At 35.9% G+C, this 12,431-nt stretch overlaps 1 pseudogene; it reads left to right on the top strand.

Annotated features, from left to right (window-relative positions):
* The first annotated feature begins 9,489 nt into the window (after positions 1-9,489).
* LOC136175323 (olfactory receptor 4C13-like) lies at positions 9,490-10,274 on the top strand (annotated as a pseudogene).
* The last annotated feature ends 2,157 nt before the right edge of the window (positions 10,275-12,431 follow it).

Here is a 12,431-nt window from a genome sequence, read left to right as displayed (position 1 = left end):
AATCCCATATATATGTGCTAGTATGCTGTAATGTTCTTTATCTTTCTGGCTTACTTCACTCTGTATAATGGGCTCCAGTTTCATCCATCTCATTAGAACTGATTCAAATGAATTCTTTTTAATGGCTGAGTAATATTCCATGGTGTATGTGTACCACAGCTTCCTTATCCATTCATCTGCTGATGGGCATCTAGGCTGCTTTCATGTCCTGGCTATTATAAACAGTGCTGCGATGAACATTGGGGTACACGTGTCTCTTTCAGATCTGGTTTCCTCAGTGTGTATGCCCAGGAGTGGGACTACTGGGTCATATGGCAGTTCTATTTCCAGTTTTTTAAGAAATCTCCACACTGTTCTCCACAGCGGCTGTACTAGTTTGCATTCCAACCAGCAGTGTAAGAGGGTTCCCTTTTCTCCACACCCTCTCCAGCATTTATTGCTTGTAGACTTTTGGATAGCAGCCATCCTGACTGGCGTGTAATGGTACCTCATTGTGGTTTTGATTTGCATTTCTCTGATAATGAGTGATGTGGAGCATCTTTTCATGTGTCTGTTAGTCATCTGTATGTCTTCTTTGGAGAAATGTCTGTTTAGTTCTTTGGCCCATTTGTTGATTGGGTCATTTATTTTTCTGGAACTGAACTTCAGGAGTTGCTTGTATATTTTTGAGATTAATCCTTTGTCTGTTGCTTCATTTGCTATTATTTTCTCCCAATCTGAGGGCTGTCTTTTCACCTTACTTATAGTTTCTTTTGTTGTGCAAAAGCTTTTAAGTTTCATTAGGTCCTGTTTGTTTATATTTGCTTTTATTTCCAATATTCTGGGAGGTGGGTCATAGAGGATCCTGCTGTGATTCATGTCGGAGTGTGTTTTGCCCATGTTCTCCTCTAGGAGTTTTATAGTTTCTGGTTTTACTTTATATCTTTAATCCATTTTGAGTTTATTTTTGTGTATGGTGTTAGAAAGTGTTCTAGTTTCATTCTTTTACAAGTGGTTGACCAGTTTTCCCAGCACCACTTGTTAAAGAGATTATCTTTTTTCCATTGTATATCCTTGCCTCCTTTGTCAAAGATAAGGTGTCCGTAGGTTCGTGTATTTATCTCTGGGCTTTCTATTCTGTTCCATTGATCTATATTTCTGTCTTTGTGCCAGTACCATACTGTCTTGATGACTGTAGCTTTGCAGTAGAACCTGAAGTCAGGCAGGTTGATTCCTCCAGTTCCATTCTTCTTTCTCAAGATTACTTTGGCTATTTGAGGTTTTTTGTATTTCCATACAAATTGTGAAATTATTTGTTCTAGTTCTGTGAAAACTACTGTTGGTAGCTTGATAGGGATTGCATTGAATCTATAGATTGCTTTGGGTAAAATAGCCATTTTGACAATATTGATTCTTCCAATCCATGAACATGGTATGTTTCTCCATCTGTTTGTGTCTTCTTTGATTTCTTTCATCAGTGTTTTATAGTTTTCTATGTATATGTCTTTTGTTTCTTTAGGTAGATGTACTCCTAAGTATTTTATTCTTTTTGTTGCAATGGTGAATGGTATTGTTTCCTTAATTTCTCTTTCTGTTTTTTCATTGTTAGTATATAGGAATGCAAGGGATTTCTGTGTGTTAATTTTATATCCTGCAACTTTACTGTATTCATTGATTAGCTCTAGTAATTTTCTGATAGTCTTTAGGATTTTCTATGTAGAGGAACATGTCATCTGCAAATAGCAAGAGTTTCACTTCTTCTTTTCCTATCTGGATTCCTTTTACTTCTTTTTCTGCTCTGATTGCTGTGGCCGAAACTTCCAACACTATGTTGAATAGTAGTGGTGAGAGTGGGCACCCTTGTCTTGTTCCTGATTTCAGGGGAAATGCTTTCAGTTTTTCACCATTGAGCGTGATGCTTGCTGTGGGTTTGTCATATATAGCTTTTATTGTGTTGAGTTATGTTCCTTCTATCTATTTTAAATATAGCAGCATGTACATGTCAATCCCAAACACACAGTCTATCCCTCCCTTCCAGCCCTTTTCCCCTGGATTATTATAATTGTGTTCTCTAAGTCTCTGAGTGTTCCTGTTTTATAAATAAGTCTATTTGTATCTTTTAAGATTCTGGCATATAAGCCATAACATATGATATTTGTTTTTCTCTCTCTGACTTACTTTACTTATTATGGTAATCTCAGGTCCAACCTTGTTGCTGTAACTGGCATATTTCATTCTTTTTAACTGCTGGGTAATATCCCACTGTATGTATATATATACTGTGTCCTGTTTCTCCACTCTCTGTTATGACATTTAAGTTGCTTCCAAGTCTTGGCTGTTGTAAACAGCACTGTGCTGAACCTCAGGCAGCATGTAACCTTTTGAACCATGGTTTTCCCCTAATGTATATCCAGGATCCATATGAGTTTTCTAAGGAACCTCTATATTGTTCTCCTTAGCTATCGTATCATTTTACATTCACAGCAGCAATGTAGGAGAATTCCCATTTGCCCATACCCTCTCCAGCATTTATCATTTGTAGATGTTTTTATTGATGGCCATTCTGAAAGCTGTGAGGTGATATCTTATTACAGCTTCAACTTGCATTTCTTTAATACTTATTAACATTGAGCACTTTAACATGCCTGTTGTCCATTTGCATGTCGTCCTTGAAGTGTCTGAAACAGGATTCTTTTCCTTCGCTAAAACTGGCATGTGTGCTACCTATTTATCAAACTAATTCTCCTTTGGAATGTCCAGAAACCGCTATACTTTTTCCTGATTCTAGTTTTTTGTTTTCAAGAAAGGAAATTCAAAATTCATATATGTGTACATAAACAATTCTTTCTCAAGCATAAATAACTTCTGACTTATCTCATTCAGCATATTCAATATATTAATATTTTGAAATTCACTAACATCAACTGTCTACACTCTATCTCCAACCTCACATAAATCTATTTATTTTATAATATATACACTATATTTATAATAGTCCCCCATTATTTTTTCAATATCATGATTGGTATTATTGAAGAGAAAACTTAATATTGTCCCCAAATTAGAAGAAATCATATTAGAAGAACAATGTGCATGTGAACTAAGTCACCTCAGTCATGTGAGGAACACAGTGTAGATTTTATTTAAAATGTTAAACTGAGAAGAAACTTAACAATGTAAACCTTCTTAAGACTGAAAAAAACTGACCTCAGAATCTTAACTTTCCATCTGAGAAGGAAGGGTCTGGTTAAACATATGGTAAGAATTTGGAGTGAACAATAAATAATTGAAAGAAAAAAATGCTATATTATATACTGTCTCTTACTACATGAAGCTTCTGCAGTTATTTGAATCTAGTATTAATCGGGAGAAAAAAAAGCTAATTGAAGGGCATTGAATAGATATGATGAAAGAGAAGCTTTTAATAAAAGTTGAAAAAACAAAAGACATACAAAGTTGCGTATGTATGAATATAGGGCAAGGTTACATAGGAGCAAACAGTAGACAGAAAGGTGAAGAAGGGCGGGGAACACATTATATGAAAACCACATAGATATTGATACCAGCAAGCGAGAGACATAGAGACGCAGCATGTAAACTTCTAGGCCTTAGAGCCTGCTTATACCTACTGTCCTCTCGTCCTCTACGTAAGACTAACCCAACGCTAACGAGTATGTGTGTGCACACTGCTTCTCAGCCTTAAGGGCAGGGGCTGTCACGCCCGAAGATAGAATTATACTGACTTCACAATGAGATGAGAATGGTTTCTATGGACTTTTTCTGGGTCAGTTCAAACACTGAATAAATCTTGAAATTTCTATTCATCTTTTGTCATCTGGCATCAACGTCTTACTCCATAACATCCTCAGGGCATTTTTCACTTCTGCATTCCTCAGAGTATAAATCAGATGGTTGAACAAAGATTTCCCAATTGTATAAAACACAGCTATCATCTTATCCATGGAGAAGGTGGTGGCAGGGCGAGTGTATATAAATATGCAAGGACCAAAGAACAAGACGACCATGATGATATGGGAGATGCAGGTGGAGAGGGCTTTTTTCCTCCCTTCAGCCCTGTGGTTTCTCAGAGAGTGCAAGATGACGGCATAGGATAACACCAGCATGACAAAACTCACTGTACAGATGGCCCCGCTGTTGGACACCAAGAGGAAGTTGGTTACATAGGTGTCTGTACAGGCAAGTTTCAACAAAGGCTGCAAGTCACAGAAGTAGTGATCAATTACATTGGGACCGCAGAAAGGCAGACTCAAGACTAGAAAAATCTGAGCTGATGAATGCACGCGGGACCCCAACCAGGCCAGGGACATTAGCACACCACAGACTCGATGACTCATGATGGTCGTCTAGTGTAGAGGCTTACAGATGGCCACATAGCGGTCAACAGCCATGAGAACAAGGATGAAGATCTCTAGGGAGCCAAAGAAATGGAATGTAAAGACTTGGATCATGCACTCACTGAAAGAGATAGTGGCATTCTTCAGAAGGGCATCAGCAATCATCCTAGGAGCTATGGAAGTAGAGAAGCAGGCATCATATACGGATAAGTGGAAAAGGAAGAAATACATTGGACTCCCAAGTGCCCTGCTGGTCTTGATGGTAACAATAATCAGCAAGTTACCCAGCAATATCCCCAAGTAGAAAATCAAGAAAATGACAAACACTGTTTTCTTCCTAACAGGATCTTGTGTCAACCCAAGTAGAATAAACTCAGTCACATTATTTTTCAGCTGCATGATTTCATGAAAGAGAAGAGATGAGTGCAAAATGATTAATCTGCAAAAAATAAGGAAATAATTCATAGGATGTTACATGATATTTTGAAATACTGCTTTTGGAGGCCATTGTACCTGTGATTTCTTTATGACTCATGTTAAGACTTTGTGTGATAATTTTTAATGGTCACTGCAAAGGTTTACTGTGAGTTTCAAATAAGCTTATGAAAGTAATAATTTCCTATAAGATTTTCTTTTTAGAAAGCTTTCTAAGTTTGATATCATTATTGATTAAATTTTCCAATTTGTTGAATGTATAATTAAGAGATATGTCTTTGTAATTTTTTTCATTTGTTTGTCATTATCAAAAATTTTATGGCACATGTTTGTCATGGTATATCACTTGGGATTTAGGACATACGTGACTGCCTATGGAGGTTCATGATATAAAGTCACACTACACCTTTAACTCTGTTAAAAACATCATACATAAACACTTATGTATCACATCATTGCTATAGATAGAAATATACAATCATATATGTGTATACATATATTTAATACATTCTACCTCTTCCTTGAACTCTTATTCCAATTATTGCAGTTTGAGCAATGGAACAGGAAATATACCCTTTAAATAATCTGCTGTTATCACCTTGAATGTGAAATTTTGTATTAGACAAATACTAACAATCAGAAATAAACATTATTTCATATGCCATTATCTCATATATCCCAGTTTATCTTTTTTCCAACATCTAAAAACATTATTTAGAATATTCAGAATTCCTGAAGTTGTGGTATTAAATGAAGGATGGTGGGTTATTACTCAAAAGTTAGTATTTTTCTCTTAAGTATCTTAGATCTGGAGTAATATTGGGAGATGGCTGTGTGTCATCAGATGGTTGGTAAAGGATCCAATCATGGTTTTATTCCCAGGAGAGTTTGTATTGTTCAAGTATCTGAAAAGTTGCGAGTCTCAGAAAAAAGCAAAGAAGGAGAAGCCAGAAGATGTACTTTTAAAAAGAAGCAATGCTGGTTTTCAATAGATGTGTTCTTCACGTCTACTCTTCAAATGGATGTTACAAATTTAAAATGACTATATTTGTTAAAAATAAAGAGATAATTTTTTAACATGGGAGCTAGGAGAGAAGAGCTAAAAGAAAAGCAGGCAGGCGAGGCTGAAAAGTGGATAAGGGTGAAACATTATCTAGTTAGCATTAGGCAGATTCTTCCATGCTTAAAGAGCTGTCTTACAGCAGAGGCCACAGGGAGAAGCATTGCTTAATTTAAGGAGGCTCTTTGTCCACTTCCCTCTGACTCAGTTGCCCTAGATGTCCATCTTTAGAGGAAATTCTACACTCACTTTATTTCTTTGTAGAACTTGCCATTCTTTGTGAAAAGTTTAACAGATTGTCTGAAGATTATTTATCACTCAATAGTCCAAGTAAAAGAGTATATAATCTACCCTCGTTGAGCTCCTCACTCTGTCCCCACGATTCCTGATTATCTGACCCACAGACACCTTAGAAAACAGCCGGTCTGGAGTCAAAAAGTGCCCCCAAGGTGCTCATTATTCATGCCATGTATATATATATATATATTTATAGATATATCGATAAGTTAATATTTCTTCTCTTTTCATAGCTTATTAGACATAGAACTGGTGTCTGGTGGAGGGGTCAGGGTAAATAAGACCAAATGTGGAAGAATACTGGCAGGTACAAATATTGATTTAAAGGAAATATTTCTACCCAATATTTCTCAGCAGTGCTCATCCCACATAAATGGCACATTATCTTTCACCTTAATTATACTTTTCAGGCGCTTCATGGCCATATTTCTTTCAAAAGTTTTCTGAGAATTAGGTATTCACCTTTTCAAATTAAACCTTTGAAATGTGGAAAGTGCCAATTAAAAGCTTACGATGCTACTTTGGGAGAATATAAGGAGTAATGATTCTATACTGTGATAAACAATACTCTGTGCAATGTTGTCACATGGAGATGGAGAAGTTGCTATTCTCCCAAAGCTATGTGACGGTCACTGTCTCCATGAACCTTATGTCTTATTTCTAGGACTCCTAGCTCCTAGTGAGGCTTTATCTTGTCACACTACCTTACATCAACATTATGTATGAACTTTCTCACACTCTGCTGTCTCTAGAATTTGTAATGAAAACAATAACACATGAAATACATTCCTCTATTATTTAATGACAACAATGAGTTTTAACATGTCAAGATTCATTGAGTTCATAAAATCATTTTTTCTCATTTGTGTTCATTTATTTCTTATATTAACAGTAAATCTTAAAAAAAAAACTGTTTATTTTGCAGAGTTCTGTGGTAAAAAGTGCATTCAAAATAGATATGGAAGTATATTAGAAATTTGTGATGGCTAATTTTGCAATTACACCACTAGAGTAAAACATGGAAAATGTTTTTCACCTACCTGCTAGAGGACAGTGAGTAAGTGTCGATTCTGACCATCCCTTTTGGTAGCAACCTGTTTCACAGAGCAGTGAAAAAAACGCTCTTCTCTGAATTCCAGGGGGAATATTTTAAGAAATAATGACATAAGGTTTTGGCTTCATAGTATTCTCCCTAAAGTTTTCCCCACTATTCTAGTCAGAAACATCTCATATGTAATAAACAGCTTTCATTTGTCTATTTAGCTTATTAGGAAAACAAGTTAATTTTTCTCATACCCTTTAATCACACATAAACAAGTATTTGGAATTCTTAGCTTCTTCACACTGAACAATCTTACCAGGGAAAAGGAGGAATAAAACAAATGAATGATAGAGAGAATAGGTGAGAAAAAAAGAAAGAAAGAATAAAAATAGTTATTCATGTAAATCCATGGGTGATTCATGTCAATGTATGACAAAAACCACTACAATATTGTAAAGTAATTAGCCTCCAACTAATATAAATAAATGGGAAAAAAAGGGAAAAAAGAGGATAAGTTAAATAAATTATGGAATGTATAAAAAAAAATAGCTATTCATTAAAGAGAAACTGGGTCATTCAGAAAGAACTCTGCTACCTGTTGGTACCTAAATTATCCTTCCTGGTGTTCTAACTTAGCAGATCAGAAAACTGTGCTACAATATAGTCAATGAAATGAGATATTTAGAGAGGATCATGGACTCAATGGACATGATAATAATGACACAGGGCATGAATTAAGTATCTGAAGTAAAAAAAAAAAAAAAAAAAGCATAATCTAAACTAACCTTAGCTCTACCCTTTTTAGCTGCCTGATTTGAGGTAGGCACTCTACACTTCTACTTCTTAATGTGCAAAATAAGTATAAAAATGATAGTAGTAGCTACAGAGACAGCAATTCCCAGGCAGGTTGTTAAGAAGTCCGGGGTCCCCAAGGAGGAGAAAGGGGTCTGGTGCTCTCAAGCAGAAAAGGACAAATGATTTTTTTCTATACATCTTAGTCAATATAACAATGTATCTTGCTTGTTTCTCCTTAAGAAGAAATTTCTGAAGAATCTTGTTATCTTAAAATGTATAATATGGGAGTAAATGTATATTATGGGAGTGGATCTGGTAATATCTTTCTATTGTTAGTTCTAATCCTGTCATCTTAAAATGTAAATTGTGGGAGTGGGTCTAGTAAGATCTTTACCACCTTGAGACATCCTTTGGATTTATTGTAATAATCAACTGAAAAAGTACCTGACTCCCTTTTCTAAGACTAGCGAGGGGGGCACTCTCCGTCCCCCTCCTGACGTCTATGTCAGAAGCTCTCTCTGTCTCTTTTCATACTTTAATAAAACTCTGCTACACGAAAGCTCTTTAGGGATCAAGCCTGGTACCCGGTCCTGAAGCTCAATCTTCTTCTTCAGAGATCACGAATCTGACACCGTTCACCATAAGCTATCACCACCTTATGCGTTTTTAATGAGGCCTAAATGACAAAGTATCTTTCCTTTACAATTAGCTTTAGCTAATATTATTATTACATTATTAGTACTATATAATAAGATTGTTTCTCATCTGTTTTATGGATGAAATGATACCACTTACATAGGTTGCAATCATGCCATGCATACAGCAAGCATTAAAAGTATATTTATTAGTTATATTAAAGTTATTATATTTAAAAATATATCAATTGTATTACAGTAGCTTCTGTATCTTTTTATTACTTTCTCATTACTGATGCTCTGTTACACATTATGTCAATTATTAAAAATAGTCTGATTCTAGTAATCCTTTGTGTTTTCCATCCCCCTACTTAAACTCAGCACACTTCATACAGATAAAGGTCGTTCCTAGAATAACATCCACATTCACTCTTTCTCAAATCTGTCTTCATCCTTATCCTCTCATAGGAGGATAAGGTTCCCAATTCCTTGCACGGTTCCCAATTTCTTAAGAATAAAGGGAAAATCCCTTGGCTCTACATTCATAGCCTTTACACCCATTTTCTACCTTTCATTTCAGGTTGACTGTAACTATATGTGAGATCTATTCAATCATATTAGATTCTGAGCATCTCACATGATGAAGTGTGCTCAGACAAACTCTTGTCTGTGTGTTCACAGTGTTCCTCATGTGTCTAACTCCTGCCCCTGAGATGATTTAAGAGATCAGAAACTTTTTTCCTATATCAAAAGAAAAACTGAAAAGAATTTGGAACTCAATAGAGTCAAGGCATTTATCTTTTTATTACATGTAGAGACTTAGTGAACTCACAGTTGAGCTAATAAAAAAGTATTTTTTCAGTTAATTTAATTAATCATAATGTAAGACACATGGAGAATAGGAACATGACTGAGTTTGTTCTCCTGGAGCCCACACAGAATCCAGAGATGCAAAAAATAAATTGTATTTGTTGTTTTCTGTCATCTAGGAAATGTAGGAAATGTGCTCATCATGGTAACCATCATAGTTAGTCCATTACCAAGTTCTTCCATGTACTTTTTCCTGGCCTATCTCTCTTTTATTGATACTTACTATTCCTCTGTGAATATTCCTAAACTGATCACAGATTCACTCCACGAAAAGACACCATCCTGTTCAATGGATGCCTAATCCAAATCTTTGGGGAACATTTCTTTCGAGGTACTGAAGTCATCCTGCTTACGAGATGGCCTGTGATCATGATGTGGCCATTTGCAAACCCTTGCACTATACAAATCTCATGAACTGGCAGGTGTGTGGGCTGCTAATTGGAGTGACATAAGTCTGAGCTTTTCTTCATGGAATCATACAGATCTTCTTCATGCTCAGATCACCCTTCTGTGGCCCTAATGTCATAGACCACTTTTTGTGTGATCTGAACCCTTTGCTCGACATTGCCTGCACTGATACTCACACTCTAGGGTTCTTTGTTGTTGCCAACAGTGGATTCCTCTGTCTGTTAAACTTCCTCCTCTTGATGGGCTCCTATGTGGTCATTCTGCGCTCCCTAAGGAACCAGTTTGGAGGCGAGGAGCTAGGCACTCTCCATTTGTGTCTCCCAAATCACAGTTGTTATCATATCCTTTGTGCCCTGCACATTTGTGTACCTGAGACCACCAGTTACTTTACCTATTGATAAAGCAGTTGTTATATTCTGCATTTTAATAACTCCCATGTTAGCTCCCTTCATCTGTACCTTGAGAAATGCCCATATGAAAAATACCATTAGGGATGTGTAATAGAAAAGTGATAAAAAAAAAAAAAGATGCATGGAGCCCACCATGGATTCCATTGATGCCAATGTCAAAAGTGCATTACTGATGTTTCCATCAAAGAATATCTACAAGATAAAAGAAAAATAGATAGCCAGTATACCTCAGAGATTCTGCAAAGGGAGAAGAAATTGGTGCAAGAAAAGTGAGGAAAATTTGGATATCTCACAATTCCTGATCTTAAAACTTACTGTAAAGCCACAATAATCAGAATAGTGTGGTACTGGCATAAAGACAGACATATAGAGGAGTAGAAAACAGAGCCAGCAATATATCATCACACGAATGGTTAAATCATTTTTTATAAGTTTGTAAACATCATCCAAATGCAAAAGAGGCTTTCAACAAATTTTCTTGGCAAAACTAGATGTCTATGTGCAAAAGAATGTAGGTAGATCCTTAGCTTACGTCATATCAAAATATACTCAAATGGATCAAAAACCTTAACACAAGAGCTAAAATCTTGAAATATTTAGAAAAAATAGAGAGGAAAAGATTCAGGCCACCATTAAAGTAAGCAATGATTTTTTTTTTAAATAATGTCACCAAAAACAAAGGCACAAGAAGAAAATGTAGGTAAATAGGACTGCATCATAATTTAAAACTTCTATGTATCAAAGGATGAAATCAACAGAAGGAAAAGGCAACCCAGAAAATGGAAGGGAACAAAGACATATCTGATAAGGAGTTCATATCCAGAATATATAAGGAATTTCTACAAATCAGTGAGTAGTAACAACCCAATTAATAAATGGGCAAATAAGTTGAAAGGAACTTTCATTCCAAATTTGTATAACCATGTTCTTTATAGAATTATTCAAAAAAATCAGATGTTTAAGTAACCAAAGTATCCATTTCTTCATGAATAAATAAACAGTATGTGGTATGCAGTCAATAGGATATTATTCAACATTTAAAAAGAGCAAGTGTATGACTCATGGTACAACACAGGTAAATTGTGAGGATGTGTTAAATAAGTTATTCATTTCTCATAAACTTTATGTTCTCTAATAGGCTTATATTTACAGGTGAAGGGAAGTGAAACTCACTGAGTTGTGTCTGACTCTTTGCGACCCTATGGAATGTATAGTCCATGGAATTTTCCAGGCCAGAAAACTGGATTGGGTAGCCATTCCCTTCTTTAGGGGATCTTCCCAACCCAGGGATCAAACCCAAGTCTCCCACATTGCAGGCAGATTCATTACTGTCTGAGCCACTAGAGGAACTCATCATTATAGGTAGTTTTGTAAAAACATACAGTTTTCATACACCTCACATTCAATTTCCCCTTTATCAGATTATATTATTACAGTACATATGTCACAGCTAAGTAATGACCATATCACATATTTTCACTAAAATCCATACTTTCATTTGACTCCTTTTTTACTAATGCCATTGCTTCTCCTCCAGAATGTGATCCAAGCAACCACATTATATACACTTTTTGTTTTTTCCAGCTCCTCCAGACAGCAATGATTTCTCTGACTTTTCTTGAATGACCTAGACCTTGATAGCTTTGAAGAGGACTAGTTAGACACTTTGCCTTAAAACTCTCCCTGGGGATTTCTCTGATATTTTACTCAAAATTAGACCAAGGTTATAGGTCATTGGAGAACCAACCACAGAGATAAAGTGCTATTTTCATCATACTATATCAGTGCGTAAGTACTCTCAGTGTGATTTATCACTGGGCTCTTAATTCTGACCACCTACCTGAGGCACTGTCTGTCATAATTGCTCCCACCGACCCTCCCCCCCCCCATAAATTTACTGTTTTCCCTCATTCCGCACTGCCTTCTTTGGAAAGAAGTCACTAAGTGTGTGCACAGCTCACACTGACGTGGTGGAGAATTTGAGGGCAGAATATCTATATAAATTATTTGGAATTCTTCTATGTTCCCCTAATGATTTAGTTATTTATTCAGTTATTTGCATCATTATGGCTCGCAGATATTTATTTTGTACTTTCAGGTATACCTCAGTTTTATGTTCTTTGTTTTCTCGCTGACCTTTTTCCT

The sequence above is a fragment of the Muntiacus reevesi genome, chromosome 9, assembly GCF_963930625.1.
Source record: "Muntiacus reevesi chromosome 9, mMunRee1.1, whole genome shotgun sequence".
Lineage (NCBI taxonomy): Eukaryota > Metazoa > Chordata > Mammalia > Artiodactyla > Cervidae > Muntiacus > Muntiacus reevesi.
Note: the sequence above shows the minus strand (reverse complement) of the source record. Positions and strands in the feature narration are given on the sequence as shown.